Source organism: Anastrepha ludens, chromosome 2, assembly GCF_028408465.1.
Source record: "Anastrepha ludens isolate Willacy chromosome 2, idAnaLude1.1, whole genome shotgun sequence".
In the NCBI taxonomy this organism is placed as follows: Eukaryota; Metazoa; Arthropoda; class Insecta; order Diptera; family Tephritidae; genus Anastrepha; species Anastrepha ludens.
In genome coordinates this window covers 77775227-77799009 of record NC_071498.1, presented here as the reverse complement: position 1 = coordinate 77799009, position 23783 = coordinate 77775227, and positions in this window count along the sequence as shown.

Sequence of the window (23783 nt, the reverse complement as noted above, 5' to 3'; positions counted from 1 at the left end):
AAACCGTGACCGTGTCCAATTTTAAACTTAGGGTATCTTTTATAAATTCTTTTATATGCATTGTGAATTTTTCGATAATTAAATTCCTAACGATTTTTTTATTTATTGCTTCCATTTTCAAACCATTGAATAGTGGGTTTGTTAAAGTTTTAAAAACGTTTGATCATATCGATGCAAGTATTTACTACTTCTGTGCTCGCCATTTCTCTGTGAATTTTATCTGCTTATCACCATTGTCTTCATCACTCTTTGAAAATTAGCACCGCTTCGTATAATCGGCCAACAGATCCACATGGGAGGTTTTTTGAAATCAGTTATACGAGTATTACCAGAATTTACAATTTTGGTGAAGATTTTACTTTTAGTTTCACCTTCGGTTTCAACGTAATTTTCTCGTATGTAAATATTTATTTGCGACCCATTTTTAGTAAATTTGACTGAAGGTAAGCAATGAATGAGAAATATATTGTTTACACGGAGCAGTAAAACGTTTTTAACTTGCACGGTTATAATGAAATAAAAAGCAATACATTTTAACTTTTATCTTAGACCGGAAAAATAAAGATCATTATTTGAGTATTGTCTTTAAGCGGAAAAATATAATTTAAAGAACCCTTTTGGGCCAATTTTGACTGTTTTTAATCATCATCATGTTCAATTTTATTTTTGACTGCAAAAAGGCAAAAGAAATTTAAACTTTTACTTTAAATTGAAAAAAAGAAAAATCACATTTTTACTTTTATATTTGACTGAAAAAATAAAAATCTAATTTTAACTTTTATGTGTATGTATGTACATATGTATATATTTCCTATTGAAAAAAAAGTTTGTGGCTATGAAATAAAAAAATATTACATGGTTATTGTACAGTACACAGGGCAGTTTGGATGAACAAATTATAGGAACGCGGCTTAGAATCCCTATTGCTTTTTTACTTTACTTCATTTTCTGACTCTTTAATTTTCCATAGCCCAAAATTTAGTTCAAACGAGGAAGTCATCGCCGAAACATAGGCGTATTTTGGAGAGTTCGATAAATCATATTTTATGAAGGGGTTAAAAAATGGCCGAAGCGTTGGGAGAAGTGTATCTTTCTAAAAGGGGACTATGTTGAAAAAACATGTTTTTTTTGCAAAAATGCTGTCTTCATTTCTAACACGGGATTATATTAGATTATCTTCATTAGTTTTGCTGTCATTTCCATTTTTTATACCCGCGCGCACTTGTGCCCAAGGGTATTATAGGGTGTCGTACATCTTTGTAATTACTTGCGATATGTAAATCTTTTCTGTTTTTCAGAAAATTGTTACTATAGGCTTTTGCAATCATAGTCGTGGAGCGATATTTAGTTGTGAAACCCTCTATTCACCACCTTCAATGATGCTGGAGTCTACACACAAGCAAATGCGGACGACGCTGCCTGTTTGTTAACGGGCCCTTCGCTTATGAACATCTGTAGGAAAGTGCAGAAAACTCTGGATATGATTGACACTTGGCGCTGTGCGAATGGGCTATCGGCAAACCCCACCAAAACTGGTATTGCCCTCTTTACCAGAAGGAGAAGCTTGATGGACTCGTTCTGCCCAAGCTAAAAGGAGTCACTATCCAGCTATCCAAAGAAATAAATAGAATAAATATCTTGGAGTAATTCTTGATAGTAAACTTCTTTGGAAGTCACACGTTGAAACAAAGACATCCAAAGCACTGGCAGCTTTGTGGCAGTGCAAGGGTGTCTTTGGGAAAACGTGGGGTCTTTCTCCTAGCAAGGTCTTATGGATCTACACGATTATGATAATACCTATTATCACCTATGCATCAGTGGTTTGGGTGAGTAGACTCTCGAGACGAGTGAGTCAGGAGAACCTTAATCGATACTACAACGCACTGTGGCCATCTGTTGCACCGGAGCTTTTCCGACTACTTTAGGCCCGGCATTAGATGCTCTGCTACCACCACTTGATGCTTTCATCCAAGGAGAGGCCTTGAAGGCCATCTGCAGGTTGAAACACAATGGGAGAGAGAGCATGGGCTTCCATCCAACAATTCTCTCCATGCCAATTGACTCCATGCCCTCAAGAGTCGTACTTGAAAATATATACAGTGTAGTGCTGCCCGAGGCTCAGTTGTGGTCAAACTCCGAAAATGAGCCCGGAAAACACTGTTTTCGCATTTTCACGGATGGCTCCAGGACCAAGCAGGGCCCCGGCTCTGGGATCTACGTGGAATCCAGCAAGACAAAACTGCACTTTGCTTCTGTATGCTGTTCAAGAAGTGATGAACTTTGTTTTGGAAAACAGATGGAGAGGTAGATCTACATGTGTCTTCAGCGACAGCCAAGCTGCGCTCATGACCATGTCGCTCATAGCTGGTTGGACTGATGACGGGCGAAGCACATGGAAAAGGTAGGCATTTCAGACAGTGCACTCTGCTCAGCTTGTGAAGAGGAGGATGCGACGGCGAACCACTTACTGTGCGTCTGCCGCGCCTTCGCTCGAATCAGGTTTAAAATCTTTGGCACTGATGTGTTAATAAGTGACCACCTTGGCTCCTTGGTACCACAAGATCAACTCAGATTTCTTCGGAGATCGGATAGATTTAAAGAAAATTAAAAGGAATCCAAGAGTAGTACATTGGACTTAATTGTGTATGAGTGCTGCACTTGGTAGTTGTCCCGACCAAAAAACCAAAGGTGAGGAAATGCGTAAAAGTGCTCCAAATGTTTTATGAAAATGGCATATTTTCATCTAAATAGATACCTTATTGAGCAAAACTGCCAGATTTGTGGTAATTCATTCCCAAAACAAAAAAAGTATGCTCCTAGAACGGGTCAAAGGTTAGATGTGGTTTTTGGGCTGGCGGTACAGTGAACAATAAGCGTCGTATTCATCTTGCTAGCGACAGCATCTTGCTAACTTGCGGTACTGAACCTCCCGCTGGATAATTTTATTTTTTTTTTTCAATATAAATGCAAACCATCTGTTTGAACTGTTTGAGCACAGTGGCCGCCCAAAACAAACTATTTCGTAGAGACATTAGTATAATATATTTGGCAGCGTTGAAAAGACAAAGGTTTGGAAGAAATTTCGAAGAATTTAGAGTCAACTTTCAAGCATGGTGGCATCAACGTAATGGTTTGGAGAGCAGTTGCTGCATCTGGAGTTGGAAGAATAGCATTAATTTGGAGTGACATGGATTGCAATAAATATAAAATCTTTACTGAAACATAATTTGTAACCTTCGATGTACAATTTGGAGTTTGGTGCAAGATGAATCCTTCAACAAGATAATGGATCAAAACACACGGCACATATTGTTAAGGATTGGTTGCCTTACTATGCGCAAGGACAGTTAATTACACCACCGCAAAGTCCAGATTTAAGTATTATTTAACGTGTATTGGAAATTTTAAAATGCAAAATTAGAAAAGGCTATACTCCGCTGCTGTCGGATTCAAGCGGCTATTGATGCTAACGATGGACCAACTAAGTACTAGAAGTAACAATATATAGGATTCAGTAAAACATGCCGAATTTTGTCAATGGCAATGTTTGCGTTTTCCTCCTTAACTTTGTCATTTTATTTTAAAGAATAGATTTTTTCAGTTTTTTTGTGTTAAAAAAAGGACTTTCAAACGAACGGAAATAATCAATGTATTTGTTTGTACTAATCGCGAGCGGTTCGGACCGACAACGAATTTGACTACCTTCTTACTGTGGTCACCCCTATGTCTTAAGCCATGTTATATAGAAAGAGACTGTCGGGATCAAGTGAAGCGACACAAAGTATTTTAATCTAATCTACATTTATATGTGTGCACAGATGTATTGAAGTAACTATTTCAATCAGTTTCCAAAGATACAGACTAAGTGCATATGTTTTAGTCCACTTCCATAATATTTATGAGAGGGTAAGGTGTGTTAAATTAATATTATGCCAATTAATAATACTTAAAACAAAACCAGTAGTAAAACAAGATGACTTTTCCTTTGGGAAAATACATGGATATGTCGCAAACAATTGTAGAATTGACTCACCAATCACGGTCAACGGCATTGCCATCATGTGTATGAATTTATTGTTGTTTCCTTTAGAAGGTTAGTGTTACCGTAACTAAAGCCATAAACATACAAGTGGTGCAATATATACACATGCTCGTACGTCTATATTTGTGTGTAGTATTTTTACATCAGCATTTGCATATCTTTACCTGCATCTGAATATTTCAGTTTCCATCTTCAATTTGAGTTTCTTCCCGTTCACTAATCTGGTATTGGCTTTCCTTGTGTATATTTTTACCTGTCTTTCATTGTATGTATGTACGTAAATTATACATGTAATCATGGAGTCGCGAGCTCTTATGTGCGTGTTGCGCGTGATGCAATATATCTTTTTTGTAGCCTTCTTATGGTGACCATCCCTCCAGCGTTCACCTCTCCTTTCGTTCTCTGTATTTTGTTTTTGTTCACGCCTTTCAAGAATCGGTTTTCGTTGCTCGTTGCCTATCCCATCTTTTGTTTTCTGTTCTTTTGTTCATATTTCTCTTTTTAAAACGATTTTGGTTGAAGTTAAAATAAGTGATGGAAAAGATACTGATACACGTATGTATTATGGCACCGGGATGCGACAAAAGCGCGGTCAAATTGCGTGAACTAAACATTCAATAGTTGTTGTTGCATTCCTTATTGTTGTTTCGCGGTTACGTTCTTTAGTCTGTTGTTAATAGATTTCTATGCATTCGTATATATGTATTTCCGTAGCTGATGTAACAATTTTTTACTCTTGGGGCTTCGACTTGAAAGCATAAAATGGTATGTGAATGACTTTGACCGCAGTAATTTATGATGAATTCCCAGTAAATAAGTGCAGACCAGAACGATTTGTGTGGGCAGAAGTGATGAATAGTAGCAGCTCTTCGACGAAGTTGTTTTCGGTTTTTAGTTGGGTCACCTCACATTCATCCTATTAATTCAAGGAGACTTCTATATTTTTGCTCTCTATCAACTTTAGCAGTACTTTTTGACATCCACATTCAAGCTCTGGGATCTGTGCCTACACTTATGTGTATTTACATATGTGAAAAGCTGTGCTATGTTTCGGCTAAAAATTTAAGCTTTGTATGAAAATTGTGATTGCGCTGCTGTGTAGCGATGCCTCAGCCACATTTTCCAACTCGGTAACTCGGCCGCTGTGGATAAATAAGGATTTGACGCCAAATGTAATTGACGTTTGCCACAAATGAAGATGTGCATTTCGGCAGTGGATACAAATTTTAAGTTTGGGGTATATTTTCGAGTATGTGCTAACACAACTACAATTTCTTTCGGGCTGGAGTACGCTTTAAAATATTCAGTATTTTTGGTGTTGTTTGTGCTTGTGTTCCTTATTTCATTTATTTCGCATATATTGCATAAGTGATGATTTTAACTAAAATGATTACATGGTCCTCTCTGACTGCCAGTTAGCCAGTGTAACAATAAACAACAACATACGGAATTTTAGAGTTGTGGTTTAATTTAATTTGAGTTCGTAAAATATTACTTTATTTTGCATCCGGAATTAAATAATTGTGTGTTATGTGCATATGCATTTATAAGCAATGGTGAATGTGTGAAAAAATCTTCACTTATCTGTTGGAAGCACATTCCTATAGAAAACACATTCATAAGAAAGTATATAAGACACCTTGGCATACCAAACGGCTTAGGCTTCTAAAGAATCTAAACAACAAATTTTCTAAACTGTATAAAAGGTCTGGAGACCCAATGCACTACTCAAAATTTCAATGCCATTTAAAAGAGTTTAACTGTTTGAACAAGTTCTTATATTATATAGAAATTACATCTTGAATTTCGAAAACAATATTATTTCGGATTCGAAGGCCTTTTGGCAATTCATCAAATCAAAAAAGTATTGTTCAATGGTGCCAAACAATGCTTTTTATAATGGTAAATATTCAAATTCTGCCATAGAATCTGCCAATTTATTTGCCGACTGTTTTTGCTCTAATTTTGAACCCGACTTAGACTTCGATTCTAGTTTGCCCTCTAATAGTTTCCCACCTCCCAATTTTGGGACTTTGCGCCTATCTGTTACTGATGTCGTCAAGGGTATTATGAAGCTCAAGTCTACAACGAAAACTGACTCGGATGGCCTTTCGGGCATTTTGCTGAAGAACAGCTTGTGCCTCGCTGAGCCTCTTACAATTATATTTAATAAATCGTTGTCCTCCGGTAACTTTGTTGACGACTGGAAATTTACTTCCGTTACGCCTATATTTAAGAGTGGAAATAAAAACGATATTAGCATTTACAGACCGATTTCGATGCTTTCGTCTGTCTCAAAACTTTTTGAGATAACAGTGAATGATAAGTTTTATTTTGCTGTCAAAGGCCTAATATCTACCAACCAGTATGGTTTCGTTGCAAGTCGCTCCACTTTTCAATGATTACTGCATTTCAGCCTTCCAGAACAGATCTCAAGTTGATACAATTTATACAGACTTCTCTAAAGCGTTTGACAAAGTATCGCTCCGAATACTCTTGTCGAAGCTTGCATCACTGGGTATATACTCCACGTTTTTGTCGTGGATCAAACCATATTTGTCCAACAGGCACTGCGTTGTAGCCGTTGATAATACGACATCCCGTGCATTTATTGCGTCCTCTGGTGTCCCACAGGGAAGTATTCTAGGACCCCTTCTCTATATACTCTTTATTCATCTTATTGGTTCTTGCTTTTCGGTTGCAGAACACTTGTTGTATGCTGATGATCTTAAAATATTCGCGGTGATTAACAGTGTTAGGTACTTTGAAAAGTTGCAAACCGACTTGCACAATGTCCGGAACTGGTGCTATTTAAACCGTTTGTCACTAAATGCTTTCACGTAAAATATGCTAAATCAATCAATACTTTGCATACTTCGTATAGTATCGCTGGCTTACCTTTGCAATCCGTTGAGGAAATTAAAGACTTAGACGTTATTTTCGACTCTAAGCTGAATTTCACCAGCCATGTTAACCACGTCATAAGACGATCATATGGGATGCTAGCATTTGTTCGCCGAAATTGTTCTGCATTTACCAACCCACACACTCTCAAAACATTGTATTGTGCTTTTGTTAGATCAAGATTAGAGTATGCCGCTGTTATTTGGAGGCCGTACCAAATAGGTCTGTCTAATCGGATTGGGAGAGTTTAGAAAGTCTTTCTTCGTTTTGCGCTCCGATCTTTAAACTTTTCTGAACCTGTACCATCGTACCGCTCTCGATGTTTATTGATTGACTTAAACCCACTTGATAGCAGACGATCTATTCTATCGTGCTCATTTATTATTCGTATCATTTCTGGATCTATTGATTATCCTTCCCTTTTAAGTAAAATTCAATTCAATATACCCAAAATTAGGCTCCGACAGTACGAAACCTTTAAAATTGGCTTCTCGAGAACCAACTATGGGGTGAGTGCTCCGATTCCTAGGGCATGTGCAGATTTAAATATGTTTTTCAATTCTTCTGGTGCTGATTTTACATGGCCGCATGGCATCTTAGTCAATCATCTTAAATCGTTCTTTTCTTAGTAACTACTAAACTATTGTACATTAGCTTAATATAGTCTGTAAGAATGTATCCATTTAAAGACAATAAATAAATAAATAAATAAATAAATAAATAAATAAATAAATAAACTTTTAGAAACAATTTGTGGTATTTAAAAAAGGATGTCAAAAAAATTTAATTTGTTACGAAAATCTTCGGTCTTAAATCCACGATTTCTTCCTATTGTAGATTTGCAATATATTTCTAGTTGAAAGACGCAGTAGCCGTAGCCATAAACTTCTTATATTTTATAGCGAACTGTAAAAAAAATGTAAATAAAAAAATATATATAATATATCTATCGATATATCGGTTCTAACAAGGCGGCGCAACTTGCCATACAGCGCGCTTAAGAATCGATTTATTCCACTATTCAAGCCACCATTGATGCCATACAGCCAAATTTATTGGAAAAAGTAGTAAAAAATGTAACTGATCGAATGGGCCATATCATCCGCACCTGGCCGCGTCATCTTATTCAAAAAACAAATGCCATGAAATTATGATAACGGTAATGGTTGTATGGGTTAGGCTAAAGCCTTTATGTTCTGCAGCCAAGTGGATCTATTGTACGCCCATAAGTGCTTAAATTTTAATTATTTAAGTTTTTGAGGGATCGAACCAGCTCCTTGGATGGGAACACTTATAAGTATTCATACTCTAGTACGCACGAGTCCAGGATTCTGTGTCTGCCGTGACCTAATACTTCACAGTTGGTGATTAAACTTCCATGGAGTCCTCTTCATCACAGCAGAACCTGCCTAAACTAGTGCTAGATAGTCCTATTATATTGAAATGTTTATTGTAGGCAAAGTTGCCCGTAAGTGCACCACAGAGTAATCTCAGGTCCTTTTTGTTTAGATTTAGAGCAGATTGTGCAGATTCAGGAACTTTTTGGAGTGAGTAAGGCCGTTACGTTCCAGTACTCCTTGGGTTTTATTTGTGTCCATTTTTTAGTTTCCTGTTTTACGTTGTTTTTGTTGAAGCCGATAAATGGAATAGGTCCTCTTCGCCCCCTTTTTTGGCATAAAAGTCTGCCTTCTCGTTTCCTTCGTGTCCTCATGCCGTGGTAGCCGAAAATCAGGGAAACTTGATTGAGACTCGCCAGTTTGTTGCATTGTTACACTCTAAAGGATTTTTCAATTGGCGCGGGTCGATTTTGGCGCCCTGTGGCAGCCATTTTGTTTTGGTGACCTCTGTCAAATCTTTTGTTTATTATTCAGTTGCTTATGCCAGATCATCATGGCAAGTTACACTATTGAACAGCACGTTCAAATGATAAAACTTTATTATCAAAATGAGTGTTCATTAACGCAAACGTTGCGCGCATTGCGCCCATTTTTCGGTAGACGTGGTGGCCCTTCCAATTTCTTATGGCCCATATTGAACCGTATGGACCTAGACGACATGTGGTTCCAGCAGGATGGCGCTACGTGCCACACAGCAAACGCCATTTTATTCCATTTCAACATCTACCCGCCCGTATTGAAAAACCCTTTATGAGGACTTTTGCATTGAACGTAAAGCTATTTAAGGCTTTGAGGACTGATTGACTCTCCGAAAGTATTTTAATTTTTACTTTTTCGAACCCTGTTTTAGATACGATTTCCACTGTTTCCATTATGACGGAAAGCAGCACATGGAAAATTGCAGTATCTGCACTTCGAGTACTAAAACAAGATTTATTCAACTAAAAGTCTGTAAAATGATAACCTTTATCATGTACATATTGCCTTAAGGAGTTAATAGCTTTTTTTATATAAAACTTGCATACGTCGCATATTCCTTGTGCAATCCTATAGAGGAATATCTCATCGACAACAACTGTAAAGATTTTAATGAATGTACTCCTGGAGCATTTTAGTGTATTATCATATACTATAGGTAGATAAGAGTTAACGCTCTTTGATGATTTGTTTTTGAATTTATACATTTTTCTTAAATACTTTCTATGTTCATAAAACGGAAAACGGACTATTCGAGTAATAGGACTCTTATTCGACCCTTAAATGAATTGAATTCATTTCCGGGTCTATCCAACTAAATTTTTATATACAAAAAGTGTAGATTCAATTACTTTATAATATACTTATTGGGTGTTTGAATCATAGTCGATAGCTACTTCTATTTTTGGTTATAAATAGTCTGTAAGAAACTTCTGTTCATAGACTTGTAATAATAAATAAATTAATTAACACTGATTACAGACACCTTGGATTTCAGTTTCTTAATTTGATTTATGTGCATACCTACATACATATGTATATTAAAATTTATTAAAGTTTAATATTTTCATTTTAATGCGCATACAAAATACAATATATACATCTACAGGGGAATTAAACAATATCTTATTTGCTGCAATATAAGTGAGTTTAATTGATTGGCTTAAAAACAATAATAACACTGCGTTACAAAAACAAACTTTTTTTCGGTCCTATGAACCAAATATACTTTTTCGGAAAGGGGAGAAAAAATAAAAATACACTTGTATCGGCGATTTTCATGTACACATCAGAATTTTTTTTTGTGTATAAAATATAGAGCTCGTAGTCCGCCTGTGTAAAAAACTTTCGATCAATTTTTAACCCTTTTTCCGTGATCCAATCGCGCTCAATTTCTGCAGGCAGACTCGTGGAAATGTTTTTATTATGTAAAATTAAAAAAAAAATTGTTTATCAATTCTCAGGTTTTCTTGAAGTTTTTTTTCTAAAAAAAAAAACAATTTTCTAAATTTTCGGCATAACTTGAAGGAACTCCAAATTTTTAAACAACTTATTAACCTTTACTTTATTGTTTCATACAACACACTCTTTGCATCACGCTTTAAGCAGTGGAATATAGTGGCGGCTGATTTTAAAATAACAGCCGCTCGTGATCGACGTAGCAGTATTCCATATGACACATTTTTTAAATTGCACGAAGATCGGGAAAAAAACCTGGCTTATGTTGTGATATTGATTCGATGTTTGAAAAAATTGGTTACCCTCATATTTCAGAGGAGTGGCGATTTTTCATCGATGCATCGGTCAACAGCCTTAAAGTAGTGCTGCTTCATATCGGTAACAAACATCCAGCTGTCCCGATCGCATATGCCACCAACCTCAAAGAAACATACGAAGGCATGGAATTAATATTACAGCTGATAAACTACCAAGAGCATAATTGGAAAATATGCTGCGATCTAAAAGTGGTCGGATTACTCATGGGTGTTAAGCGTGGATTTCCAACCCACCAGTGCTTTTTGTGTACATGGGAAGGTCGCAAAAGAGATCAGCATTACACTGAATTTAAGTGGAAGCCGCGAACATACTACAGAGTAGGCGTAGAAAGTATAGACAATCTACCATTAGTGCAGCCATCTCAAATCATTTTGCCATCACTACACATTAAGCTCGGTGTCGTATCAAATTTTGTTAAAAAACTGGATCGTGAGGGCGAGGCGATTGCAAGTTTGCGCAATATTTTTCCGAAACTGAGCGGCGCAAAGATTCATGCAGGTATTTTTTTTACGAAGGCTCTTAGTAACTTTACTTTTTTAATGATGTGTATAATTTCAGGTGTTTTCAGTGGTCCGCAGATAAAAAAAATAGTTGCAAGTTATGAATTTTCATCAAAATTGAATGCTATCGAACAACGTGCATGGAAAGGCACAGTTGCCGTTATTGAGCAGCTTCTTGGCAACAAACGAGCTGACAATTATAAAAATATTGTTGCAGAAATAATTTCGGCATATGGCGAAATGGGCATATAAATGTCGCTAAAGATCCATTTCCTTCACAATCATTTAGATTGTTTCCCTAGTGATTTAGGAGCTTGTAGCGATGAACATGGCGAAAGGTTCCATCAGGACATTGCGGCTCTTGAAAAGCGCTTTAAAGGACAAGACATTACGCATATGCTTGGCGAACACTGTTGATCTATATTATTTGTCGCGATACTGACACAAATGCTTACAAACGCAAAAATAAAAGGCCTAAGTTTCTTTAAAAGCATTAAAATTTTTAATGTAACAATTTTTAATTTTAATATAATAAAATTAATAAAAAAATTCGGGGTTTTATATCTCTATTGTAATGCGGAATGAAATACCTTTCTTTTGATACCCACATCGGCATATCTCATGCAATTTTTTTTTTAATTTCGAACAGGTGGCAACCCTGTGAAACATTGTCAGTGGAAACACCTAGGTGAAAAGTCTAGAAATGTGATGCACTATATGTGTGCCCAATTTCATTCACATCCGTTAAACTAATCCTGAGATCGTGTGGCTATACAGATATGCATACAAGAATTGCTCGTTTAAAGTTATAAAATACAAAAAAAAAAAAATTGTGACGTGTACATGAAAATCGCCGATACACGTATATTTTTATTTTTTATCCCATTTCCGAAAAAGTATATTTGGTTCATAGGACAGAATGTGTGTAACGCGGTGTAAAGGATACATTTTTCTAAGAACTCCAACAATTTTTCAGCGTCTAAGAAATTTGTTTTTCAGATTTATTGAAGAAATATATTTTATCACAAACAACACTAAAGAAGAACAAGAACTCTTAAAATGTCTCGGCTGGTTAATATTTTTTTAGTTAGTGTACTTGAACACAAATTGTGAAATAAATGCCAAAAGCTTCTCTTAATATAGAACGCAGATAACACAATAATCAGGCTGTAACAAATATACCAAAAACAACAAATGTGAGAAATAAATATTTATAACAAAATCCGTCATTTTATTTATTTTTATTTGTTGTGGATAGGCCCAGCATTTTCAGTAAATTTCACACTTAAAATCTCACTTGACATAAGCCTTCTTTAGGCAAAGATTTGCATATTAAAAAGCTAAATAAGAAAAAATGGCTCTAATTGAATTTTAATTTCGAATTTATCTTTGTTGTAAAAATATTAGAATTCGCTGCGTCGAGGAAAGAAATATAATATTTTATAATTAACTTCTATTTCAGTACTGGTTCTATTTAGGAATTTAGCAGTGGTAGTAAATAAAACGAGGCCTGTAAAAATTGTATTTAGTTTTTATGAAGCTGAATTATGCGACTTAATTTTAATCGAATTGCCATTCGAATCATTTTTGCGACGTTAATTGGACTTTTGTGATGGTGCTGACATCTTTATAGGTCATTAAATATTTTTTCGGCAACAGTGATGCTGCAATCGAGCTATTTATAAATAACTTATTATAATTACAGGAAAGGCTTTGGATACCTAACATATACACTTATACTTATAAGTATTTTTATATTTAGGTACTGCTAATAGCGAGTTGATAATGACATAACGGTAATAAAAGAAAAAGTTAAACATTTTCTAGTCTGTTTTGCAGAATTTTTTCGTACATAAATAAATATTCTATAAAATTTGTAACTACTTAATGTTGTTGGATGGCTGTAGATGGTATCACAATACCACATTATGGTATCAAAACGGCACGTAAGTGCTACTTGAAATATGCCTGCGGTACTCTTGCCATCCTAATGTTGTTGATTTTTCGATTTCTAATGCTTTTCTTACACTTTGGATATTTGTGCTGGCTTAGATTTAGTATACGAGTATCTTAACTAAATTGAATACACCGGGTGCCACTAGTTTATGCGCATAGATCTTCCCAACTATGTTCCCAAACTAATTATGGTACAATAAATCGCTTCTTATTCATTTTTATTTTTATTAGCATTTGAAATGAAAAAATACTGTTTTCAATTGAGTTGAATTTATATATACGAGTATATATAATTACTTAAGATATAATATTTTAATTAAGATTTAAGATAGATTTAAAACTTTTTGAATGCAAATCAAATATTATAACTCAGGTTCCCTCATTTTTATTAAAAATACGGTTCTTAACATTTATATGCGGAAAATTACATATGGTACATCATTTCAATATCCACCACGAGCACGTCTGCAGGCTGTCATACGCGAATTAAAATTTGCAAGGGCCCGCTCACACCTTATCGCATTAAATTCATCAATCTCGATCCGAATGTTGTACTTCAGCTCTGGAATCGTTGCTGGCTTTTTCACATAGACTTTACATTTCAAAAAAACCCAGACTAGTCTGCCAGTGCTCTTTCTTTGAATTGTCGTCTCATTTGGATTATTTACATAAAAAGGGGTCGACCAATTTCGCAGTAAGTTAAAATAAATTTAAGACGCCGTTGTATCGAAGAAGACATAAAAACGGTACCGCCTAGAAATTATTGCCTACTGACATCCAGGCGTCACTTTTAAAAGACCATTTATTTAGGACATTGTTGTAAATTTTTCTGAAAATTGGATTATTTGAAGACTTGACTAGTTTAAGAAAACATAAACTAAACGCATTTGGACAAATAATATTTTTAAATTTCTGATATAGCTTTTTAAAGTGTAATATTTTCGATTCTTTTTAGCATTGAAACATTTTTTGTTTGACTTTTTGGGATAAAACATCCTTTTTAGGAAAACATTTTCTTTTGCCATTTTTGATTGAGATTTTTTTCGTTTTATTATTATTATTTTTGTTTTCATTCTATTTCGCTGTCAGTATTTAAATATAATTCGAAAAGTTATGGGAATCCCACTAAGAAACTTTCGGATATTATTAAGCATATCTGAAGAATGAAACACAGGTAAGAGGTGTTTTTACCTAAAAATTTTTAACAAAAACATAAAATTGTATTTAAAATTTTTTAGTGTTAAAAAGCAGCAAAGATATTTTACTTATAATAAAACTCTATACTAAAATTTGCTTCTCTTAAATTTTACTTCAGTTTACTTCATATCTATATATATTATATAAAAGGAAGTCATGTTAGTTACACTATTTATAACTCGAGAACGGCTGAACCGATTTGGCTGACAATTGGTGGAGAGAGGTAGCTTAGAACCAGGAGACGGACATAGGATACTTTTTATCCCATTCGATCGCGTTTCCGTGAAGTCACTATAAAATGTGGAATAACAAAAACGAATCTGATATGGAATAACAAAACGCAAATGACAGCTAAACGTAATTTTGTCTATGGTTAAGTAGAAAATTTGATAATATACATTTTGTCAGAAATATATAATCGCAGTAATTTGTATTCTATTTGAATCATCATTATCAATGCCGCGACCAAGGCGATCGAATCTTTCCCGGCAAAGTCTTAATGCAAGAAGGATACGAAACATTGCGAATGAAACGACTGAAGAAGCACAAGGAATTGCCCGTGAAGAGCGCCGCCGCGTTAGTATGGCTCGACTTCGTGCTTCTCAATCACAAGAGCAAAGCGAGGCAGCCCGTGAAACGGCTCGGTTGGCAATGCGAAGTCGTCGAGTGAATAACAGAGAAGTTCAAGTAGATCATTTTCGACGCACAAGAAGAGAATTATCAAGTGCTGATTTGAATCGAGCAGCGTTTCGATATGATTGCAACACTGATTACTGCTTGCATCCTAGCGTTTGCATTGGGTCAATGAACGTTGTTTGCGAGTATTGCGGCGCATTGAAGTTTTGCGGACAAACGCACGGATTGTGCTGCCTTAGTGGAAGAGTGAAATTGCCATTATTGAGGTTAGGAACGCCAGCGCCAAATCGTGAAATGAATAACGCATTTAATCGAGAGTTGGAACGGGAACGTGAATATGATCACCAGGAATTAGATTTAGTAGTTCAAACGAATGTACCGCTGTTGAATCGCCAACAAGAATAAGTTTATGATACATTAATGAAGGCAATTAATGATGGAAATGGTGGTTAAAATTTCCTTGATGGCCCTGGTGGAACTGGTAAACATTCCTCATGTCAGTAATTTTAGCCACTGTTCGTGCGAGATCCAACATTGCGCTTGCAGTTGCTTCTTCTGGAATCGCAGGATGTCGTACGGCTCATTCAGCATTAAAGTTGACGTTGACATGTAATATTTCAAAAAACTCAGCAATGGCCAAAGTTTTATCAGCAACGAAAATTATCATCTAGGACGAATGCACAATGGATGTTTGGAGGCGCAATGATTTTACTGTCTGGCGACTTCCGCCAAATACTGCCAGTAATTCCAAGATCAACGGCTGCTGACGAAATAAACGCTTGCCTCAAATCATCGAATCTATGGCGCTATGTGAAGAAACAGCTGACAACAAACAGAGAATTGCATTACTTAATGATACATCTACTGAAGATTTCTCTGAGCAATTACTGACTATCGGTAATGGTCGAGTACCTGTCGACGAATCGACCGGATTGATTTCATTTCCTTAGAATTTCTGTAACTTTGTCTCATCGAGAGACGAACTTATCAATAAAGTATTCCCAAACATCATTAATAACTACAAAAATAATGAATGGTTGAGTGAGCGAGCAGTTTTAGCGGCTCAGAATAAAGATGTAGATGACCTAAACTACATAATTCAAAATGATATCATCGGAACAGTGCATTCATTCAAATCCATTGACTGTGTAACAAATGAAGATGAAGCCACTAACTATCCAATTGAATTTTTAAACTCCTTGGATGTGCCGTAGTAATGATACTCCGTAGTAATCAACTTTGCAGCGGTACGCGTTTGGTGGTAAATAAATTGATGAACAATGTAATTTACGCGACGATACTCAAAGGAAAATTCGACGAAGTTCTCAACCCGAGGATCCCGATTATCCCAACCGATCTTCCGTTTGAGTTTAAAAGACTTCAATTTCCGATCCGTCTTGCATTCGCCATGACCATTAACAAATCACAAGGCCAATCCTTGAAAGTTTGTGGTCTGAATTTAGAAAATCAATGTTTCTCTTATATGTGGCATGTTCATGTATCGGAAAACCATCTGCGTTGTTTGTTCTTGCACCTGATAATAAAACAAAAAATGTCGTGTATCACAAGGTGCTTAACTAAAGTTGCAATCTATTAAAGCTTCATTGAAATACTTGATTAATAAAAAAATTATTCAAAAATCAGTTTTTTTATTGCCTCTAGGGCGGAACAAAGTTCACCGGGTCAGCTAGTTATATATAAACCAATCTTCAGAAAAAATTATGACAGTATCCAAAATACTGGACCACTTCACATAGAATCGTTCAAGTACGTTATGCTGCCACATTCAACTGGATATTTTGAAAACTTTATGTATAATATTTTGATAAGAATGTGCATATTCGTATAGGCAGAGATAAGTTAATAAGAAAATAAAAAAATAACCTAATTTATTCCGGTTTTAAGTCGTATTTCACCTGTGGTAGACCCGAAATATGTATCTCTTTAGTTGTGGTTTTATTGAAACTCGTTTTAACCTACACGTGAAGCTATTTATTTTAGACATATCTAATATTATATGATTATTATTGTACTATTAAATGTTACGGTATACGGTAAACTTAGATGGAAGGAGAGTTTTAAATAATGTGCCATAAACGCCATAATTACGCGCATTCTTTGGTGTTTCTGTATCATTCTGGCCAAGTGCCTATTTATATAAGCTTTTGGGGGTAACCATAATTAAAACAAATAAGCTATACTCGTTGAATGTTATGTTATTTTATGCAAAAATTCGAAATATCTCAATGAGCTTAGAAAGAAAGCTACTGAGAAGAAGAAGCACTGAGCAACCGTTAAAACCAATATCGATATACGAGTATAATAACTGTAAGACTTTCAAACAAAAAAACTTAAAGTTATGCCAATAATTAGTTCTAGCCTAGTTCATTTGGTTCTGGGTTCGATGGCTATTCTAAGACAATGTTTTCCTAAAAGTGACCCCTCTGAGCGTATTACTGCCACGAAAAGCTCCTAACATGATTTGGTATTAAGCTCTAGCCCTCTATGGTTGTAGGACAGTATTAAGAGGCATTAATTTGAGTTAAGGTTTGGTCAAACCTTTAACATTAAAGTATCGCAACGTAATTTTAATGCCTCAAGCTCATATGTAGAAATGATCTTTGTCTACGCTTCTGTTGACTTAAGGGGGGCCTCTTATCAGTCGGCTTCAAAAAATCGATTTGTTTTAGTGCAATCGATAGATATATTATAGGAGAATATGGCCTCAAAATTTTATAGCGAAACTCAAAGTGATTTCGGAGTTACAGGCCTGTGTACTGTCCCTCGTGTGTGTACTGTCTACCTTCTGAAAACTTTGAAACACGTCTTCTCAAAACTATGTTTTTGAAAATGGCGTGTAAGACTTACAAAAAAACGACGAAAGTTATCATTTCATGCCGATTCATTTTTTAATGTTATTTAACACCTTTAAAAAAACAAATATCGAAAAAAGCACTTTTTTTCAATAACTAATTGTGTGTTCATTTTTTCATATTTTTATACAAGAGTATAAGTAAGACAATATTTTTCTTTTGTATTTCAGGTGAAAACTACGACCGCAATCTGACACGCCGTTTTACTAGCGTGCAACGAGAAGCTGTGCGAGATCCCTCATCTGTCCGCCATTTTGTTTTTTTATTTATGTTAAAAAATAGTTTATTACTTCTTAATCATGCCGTCAAATAAATGCAAAAGATTATTCCTGTGTGTCGCTTTTTTTTCCCCAAAAAAAAAAAAATGAGAAAAAACACCTTTTTTGAAGCCACTGATAAGGGAGCAAATAAGAGTCTTCGTGGGCCAGTCGTCTCGTTGGACACACCAAGTGAAGCCGTTCAGGAAGCATCTCACACGCCACCAAACGTCTCTCGATATCGCTCTCCTTCAATTGATGTGGCACCCAGTTACCTGCTTTCTGGACCATTTCCATTGCGTACAAATATTTACCGACGGTTGATCTGTCAACATCCAACCTTTTAGACGTATCATCAAGGGTTCGACATGCGTTTTCATCCAATAATTGTTGTAGATATTCATCTTCAAATTTTTTAAACGAATAACCAATGAGAAAAAGAAAGCTTACTTGAAGTATAGGTCGTTGAAAACAGAAGAAAGTGAACGATGCTACAAAGACTGAAGGAACGCTACAAATAAAAGAATAAGAGAAATTAAGGAATCCTACTGGGAAGGTTTTACAAAATCGATGGAACAAGATATATATGGTGCCCAAAGGAAAGTGTGGAAGATGCTAAGAAATAGGAAGTTAGAAGTAAATGAGACTGCCAAATTACATCCAATAAATATTGACAAATGGGAATCATATTTTCAAGAGCTATACAAAAACAAAGACGGCACCACGACAACATCTGATTCTTGGTATGAATATGAAACTGAAAGCGAAGTGTTAACGTTTCGTTAGAAATTGAATATGCGATAAAAACTTTGAAGAACAGAAAAGCACCTGGCCATGACAATATCACAAATGAAATGCTGAAATATGGCGGAATACAGCTTCAACAAAAGCTTATACAACTTTTCAATATCATCTTGAATCACGAAGAAGCTCCATCAGAATGGAAAACAAGTATAACAATCCCGATCTTTAAGAAGGGGGAAAAAGACGACCCGCATAATTACCGCAGAATAACGCTCCTGCATTCCACCCAAAAGCTTTTCACAAAACTCCTATCATCAAAATTACAGCCATACCTACACGGACAAGAAGAACAGCAAGGATTTCGTAAAAACCGATCAACAACAGATTGCACTTTTATCCTGCAACAAATAATGGAAAAATCAATTGAGCTCGATTGTCCAGCCTTCATGTGTTTTGTAGACCTTAAAAAAGCTTTCGACCGAGTCAGGCTGAAGGACGTCTTGGAAATTTTAAAAGAGAGAAAAGTTCCTCGACAAATTGTTGAAGTCATTAGGAATCTCAATACCAATTGCACAACTAAAGTTATGGTAAATGAGAAATTTACCAACAATATAGAGTGCACCATAGGAATACGACAAGGGGATTCATTAAGTCCGCAACTTTTTAATCTAATCATAGATAAAATTATTTCGGAAGTTAACCAACTTCCAGTTTTAATTGCTGATAGTGAAGATAATCTCCAAAGGCTCTTGCACCGTTTCGTTACTACTGGTTTGAAATTTAATATGGAAGTTTCAACTGCAAAAACAAAATCAATAGTAATATCTAAGTAACCAATAAGGTGTAAGCTAGTAATTAACCAGAACATTATAGAACAAGTAATGCAATTCAAATATCTGGGAATAGATGTATCGAACGATCGGAACATCGTCACAGAATTGACGCAAAGATGTGCAAATGGTGCAAAAATATCAGGTTTTCTGCGAGATAATATATGGAAGAACAAATATATAAATGTAGAAAGTAAAACGCGTGTGTATAAAACAATCGTAAGACCGATATTAACATACGGTGCAGAAGCTCGTGCGAAGAACACAAAAACGAAACAATTATTACGCTCTACAGAAATGCACACGTTAAGGACGATAGCAGGAAAAACGAGGTTGGGTTGCTGTAGAAACCATGATATTAGAATCCAGACGAACACCGATGACATTGTCAAATTTATAAGATCAAGAAGACGCGCATGGAACGAGCATGTTTCAAGAGCCTCCAACAACCGATTAATTAAGATTGCATGTGACGGAATTCCAGTGGGAAGGCGACGTCCTGGAAGACCACCGAAAAGATGGGGGCAAAGCTGGATATTATCCTCAATAGAAAATTAATATCAGTTATGTTTTTAAATATAACATATAATATATAATTCAGTATTATTAATATGATCAATTACAAAATTTTGTATCTAAGAAATTGTGTAAAGAAAAACAGGCATGTCCTAAATAAAAGAAGAAGAAGAGAAGAGAAGAATTTTTTCGGTGCCCCTTCGCGACCTTTATCACTCACTCACATTTCAGCTGCACTTCTCTTCTGTCAACTACTGCGATCGAGACCTCACATATACATACAGCTTCAAATCACCAGTATATTACTAGACGAACACAATAATAGTATCAGCAGCGACATCTCTTTTACGAGCGCGGAAACTTATCCTACACCGAATACAAAGTGCAATGGATCTTTGATTTACACAATAAGTATTGTCTCTCTTAAGAATTAAATTGATATGTATAACTGATACCTTGCCATGTCTAGCGGTACCGCTAATTAAAATATACAAATTTCTTTTACAGTGTTTAACACTGAATAATTTTAGCTATTAATTATTACATTAATGTGATTACATTACATACGATTACATTTTTGTGAAATTTGTTGTTTGCGTCTCTTCTGTAGACTTTCCATATTTTTTTGCTAATTTAATTCAATGAAAATGAGAACAAATATAAATCAACGCTACATAACAATTCATTATTGATGAAAATAAATTGTGTACTTCTTCTTCTTCTTAATTGGCGCGATAACCGCTTACGCGATTTTGGCCGAGATTAACAAAGCGCGCCAGTCGTTTCTTTCTCGTGCTAACCGGCGCCAATTGGACACACCAAGTGAAGCCAAGTCCTTCTCCACCTGATCTTTCCAACGCAGAGGAGGCCGCCCTCTTCCTCTGCTACCACCAGCTGGTACCGCATCGAATACTTTCAAAGCCGGAGCGTTTGTATCCATTCGGACGACATGACCCAGCCAACGAAGCCGCTGGATCTTTATTCGCTGCGCTATGTCTATGTCGTCGTAAAGCTCATACAGCTCATCGTTCCATCGTCTACGATATTCGCCGTTGCCAACGTGCAAAGGTCCAAAAATCTTAAGCAGAATCTTTCTCTCGAACACTCCAAGCGTCGCTTCATCGGATGTTGTCATCGTCCAAGCTTCTGCGCCATACGTTAGGACGGGCATGATGAGAGTCTTGTAGAGTGTTAGTTTTGTTCGACGAGAGAGGACTTTACTGCTCAATTGCCTACTTAGTCCAAAGTAGCACTTGTTGGCAAGAGAGATTCTACGTTGGATTTCAAGGCTGACATTGTTATCGGTGTTAATGCTGGTTCCTAAATACACGAAGTCTTTTACAACCTCAAAATTATAACTGTCAACAGTGACGTGGGTGCCGATACGCGAGTGCGCCGACTGTTTGTTTGAAGACAGGAGGTACTTCGTTTTGTCCTCGTTCACCACCAAACCCATTCGCTTTGCCTCTTTATCCAGTTTGGAGAAGGCAGAACTAACAGCGCGGTTGTTAAGGCCGATGATGTCAATATCATCGGCGTACGCCAGCAATTGTATGCTCTTATAAAAAATTGTGCCTGAGCGATTAAGTTCTGCGGCTCGTACGATGCTCTCCAACATCAGGTTAAAGAAGTCACACGACAGCGAGTCACCCTGTCTGAAACCTCGTTTGGTATCAAACGGCTCGGAGAGGTCCTTCCCAATTCTGACGGCGCTGCTGGTGTTGAGCAACGTCATCTTACATAGCCGTATTAGTTTTGCGGGGATACCAAATTCAGACATAGCGGCATACAGGTAACTCCTTTCCGTACTGTCGAATGCAGCTTTGAAGTCGACGAAAAGATGGTGTGTGCCGATTCTCCTTTCATGGGTCTTTTCCAAGATTTGGCGTATTGTGAATATTTGGTCTATGGTAGACTTTCCAGGTCTGAAGCCACACTGATAAGGTCCAATCAGTTGGTTGACGGTGGGCTTCAGCCTTTCACACAATACGCTCGCTAGAACCTTATAGGCGATATTTAGAAGACTAATCCCGCGGTAATTGGCACAAATTGCAGGATCGCCCTTCTTATGGATTGGGCAGAGCACACTTAAATTCCAATCGGCAGGCATGCTTTCATCCGACCATATTCTGCATAGGAGCTGATGCATGCACCTTACCAGCTCCTCGCCGCCATGTTTGAATATCTCAGCCGGCAGTCCGTCGGCGCCCGCGGCTTTGTTGTTCTTTAGCCGTGATATTGCTATTCTCACCTCGTCATGGTCGGGTAACGGAACGACAATTCCGTCGTCAACGATTGGGGTATCGGGATCTTCACATTCTCTATGACATGCGCAGCTGTCACCGTTTAACAGGTTCGAGAAGTGTTCCCTCCATAATTTAAGATTGCTCTGTACGTCAGTCACCAGATCACCGTCTTTGTTCTTACAGGACAACGCCCCGGTCTTAAAACCTTCTGTAAGCCGCCGAACTTTCTGGTAAAATTTTCGGGCGTTGTTCCTATTGGCCAGCATCTCAAGCTCCTCGCACTCACGTATTTCGACCTCTCGTTTCTTCTGTCGGATAATACGTCTCTCTTCCTTTTTCAGCTCTCTGTAGCGATCCCACATGGCTCGCGTTGCGCCCGATCGCAGCGTGGCTCTATAGGCGGCATCCTTTCTTTCTGCGGCAGCATGACATTCCTCGTCGTACCAATTGTTTTTTCGGGCTCGCCGGAATCCGATTTCTTCTTCGGCGGCGGTACGTAGGGAACGAGAAATGTTGCTCCATTGCTCGCGCATGCCGGTTTGTTGGGCAGTGCTCTCCGAGAGCAGGAGTGAGAGTCGAGTGGCGAATCTTCTGGCTGTCTGTCGTGATTGCAGCTTTTCGATGTCGAACATTCTTTGCGCAGGTAGATGTACGTTTTTTGCTGCACAGAGGCGGGTGCGCAGCTTGGCTGCAACAAGGTAATGATCCGAGTCGATGTTGGGTCCTCGGATCGTGCGTATATCTAATACACTAGAAGCGTGTCTTCCATCTATCACAACATGATCGATCTGGTTTCGCGTTTTCCGATCAGGAGACAGCCAGGTAGCTTGGTGTATCTTTTTATGCTGGAATCTGGTGCTGCAGACTACTTCAATAAAAATTGCTCTTACAAAGTTGTTCCTTTAACTGTATATACAATACATATTACGTATTCATATTATACAAGGTGGCGCAAAATTAATCACCCTAACAGAAGATTCATAATTTTTGCAAATGGCGTCATACGTTAACCATACTTCAAACTGTGAACGGCAGTATACAAACAGGCAAGCAATGGAGCGCTTAAAGGCTAAAATAAAGATTTCCATCACACAAAATCCTTTTTTTATTTAGTAAAAAAGTTATTAAAAAAATGGATGATTAATTTTGCACCACCTTGTGTAAATACTATATGTGAACAAGTGGGAAACTTTTAAGTAGTATTTTCTTCCATTAAGAAATATACATGGCATACATTGGGAAATAATCACGCTTCCTAACAAATAAAGGTCGCAAAAAATATCATTAAATGTTTAGCTTTCACAAGCCATTCCAAAGATATGCTCGCCATTATTTAAATAAAATTTTAGTTTTTCAAAATCTCTAGGATTGTAGTAGTAAAACGGTAATATTTTATAAGATAATATATTTTTTATTTTTATTTATTTATTTC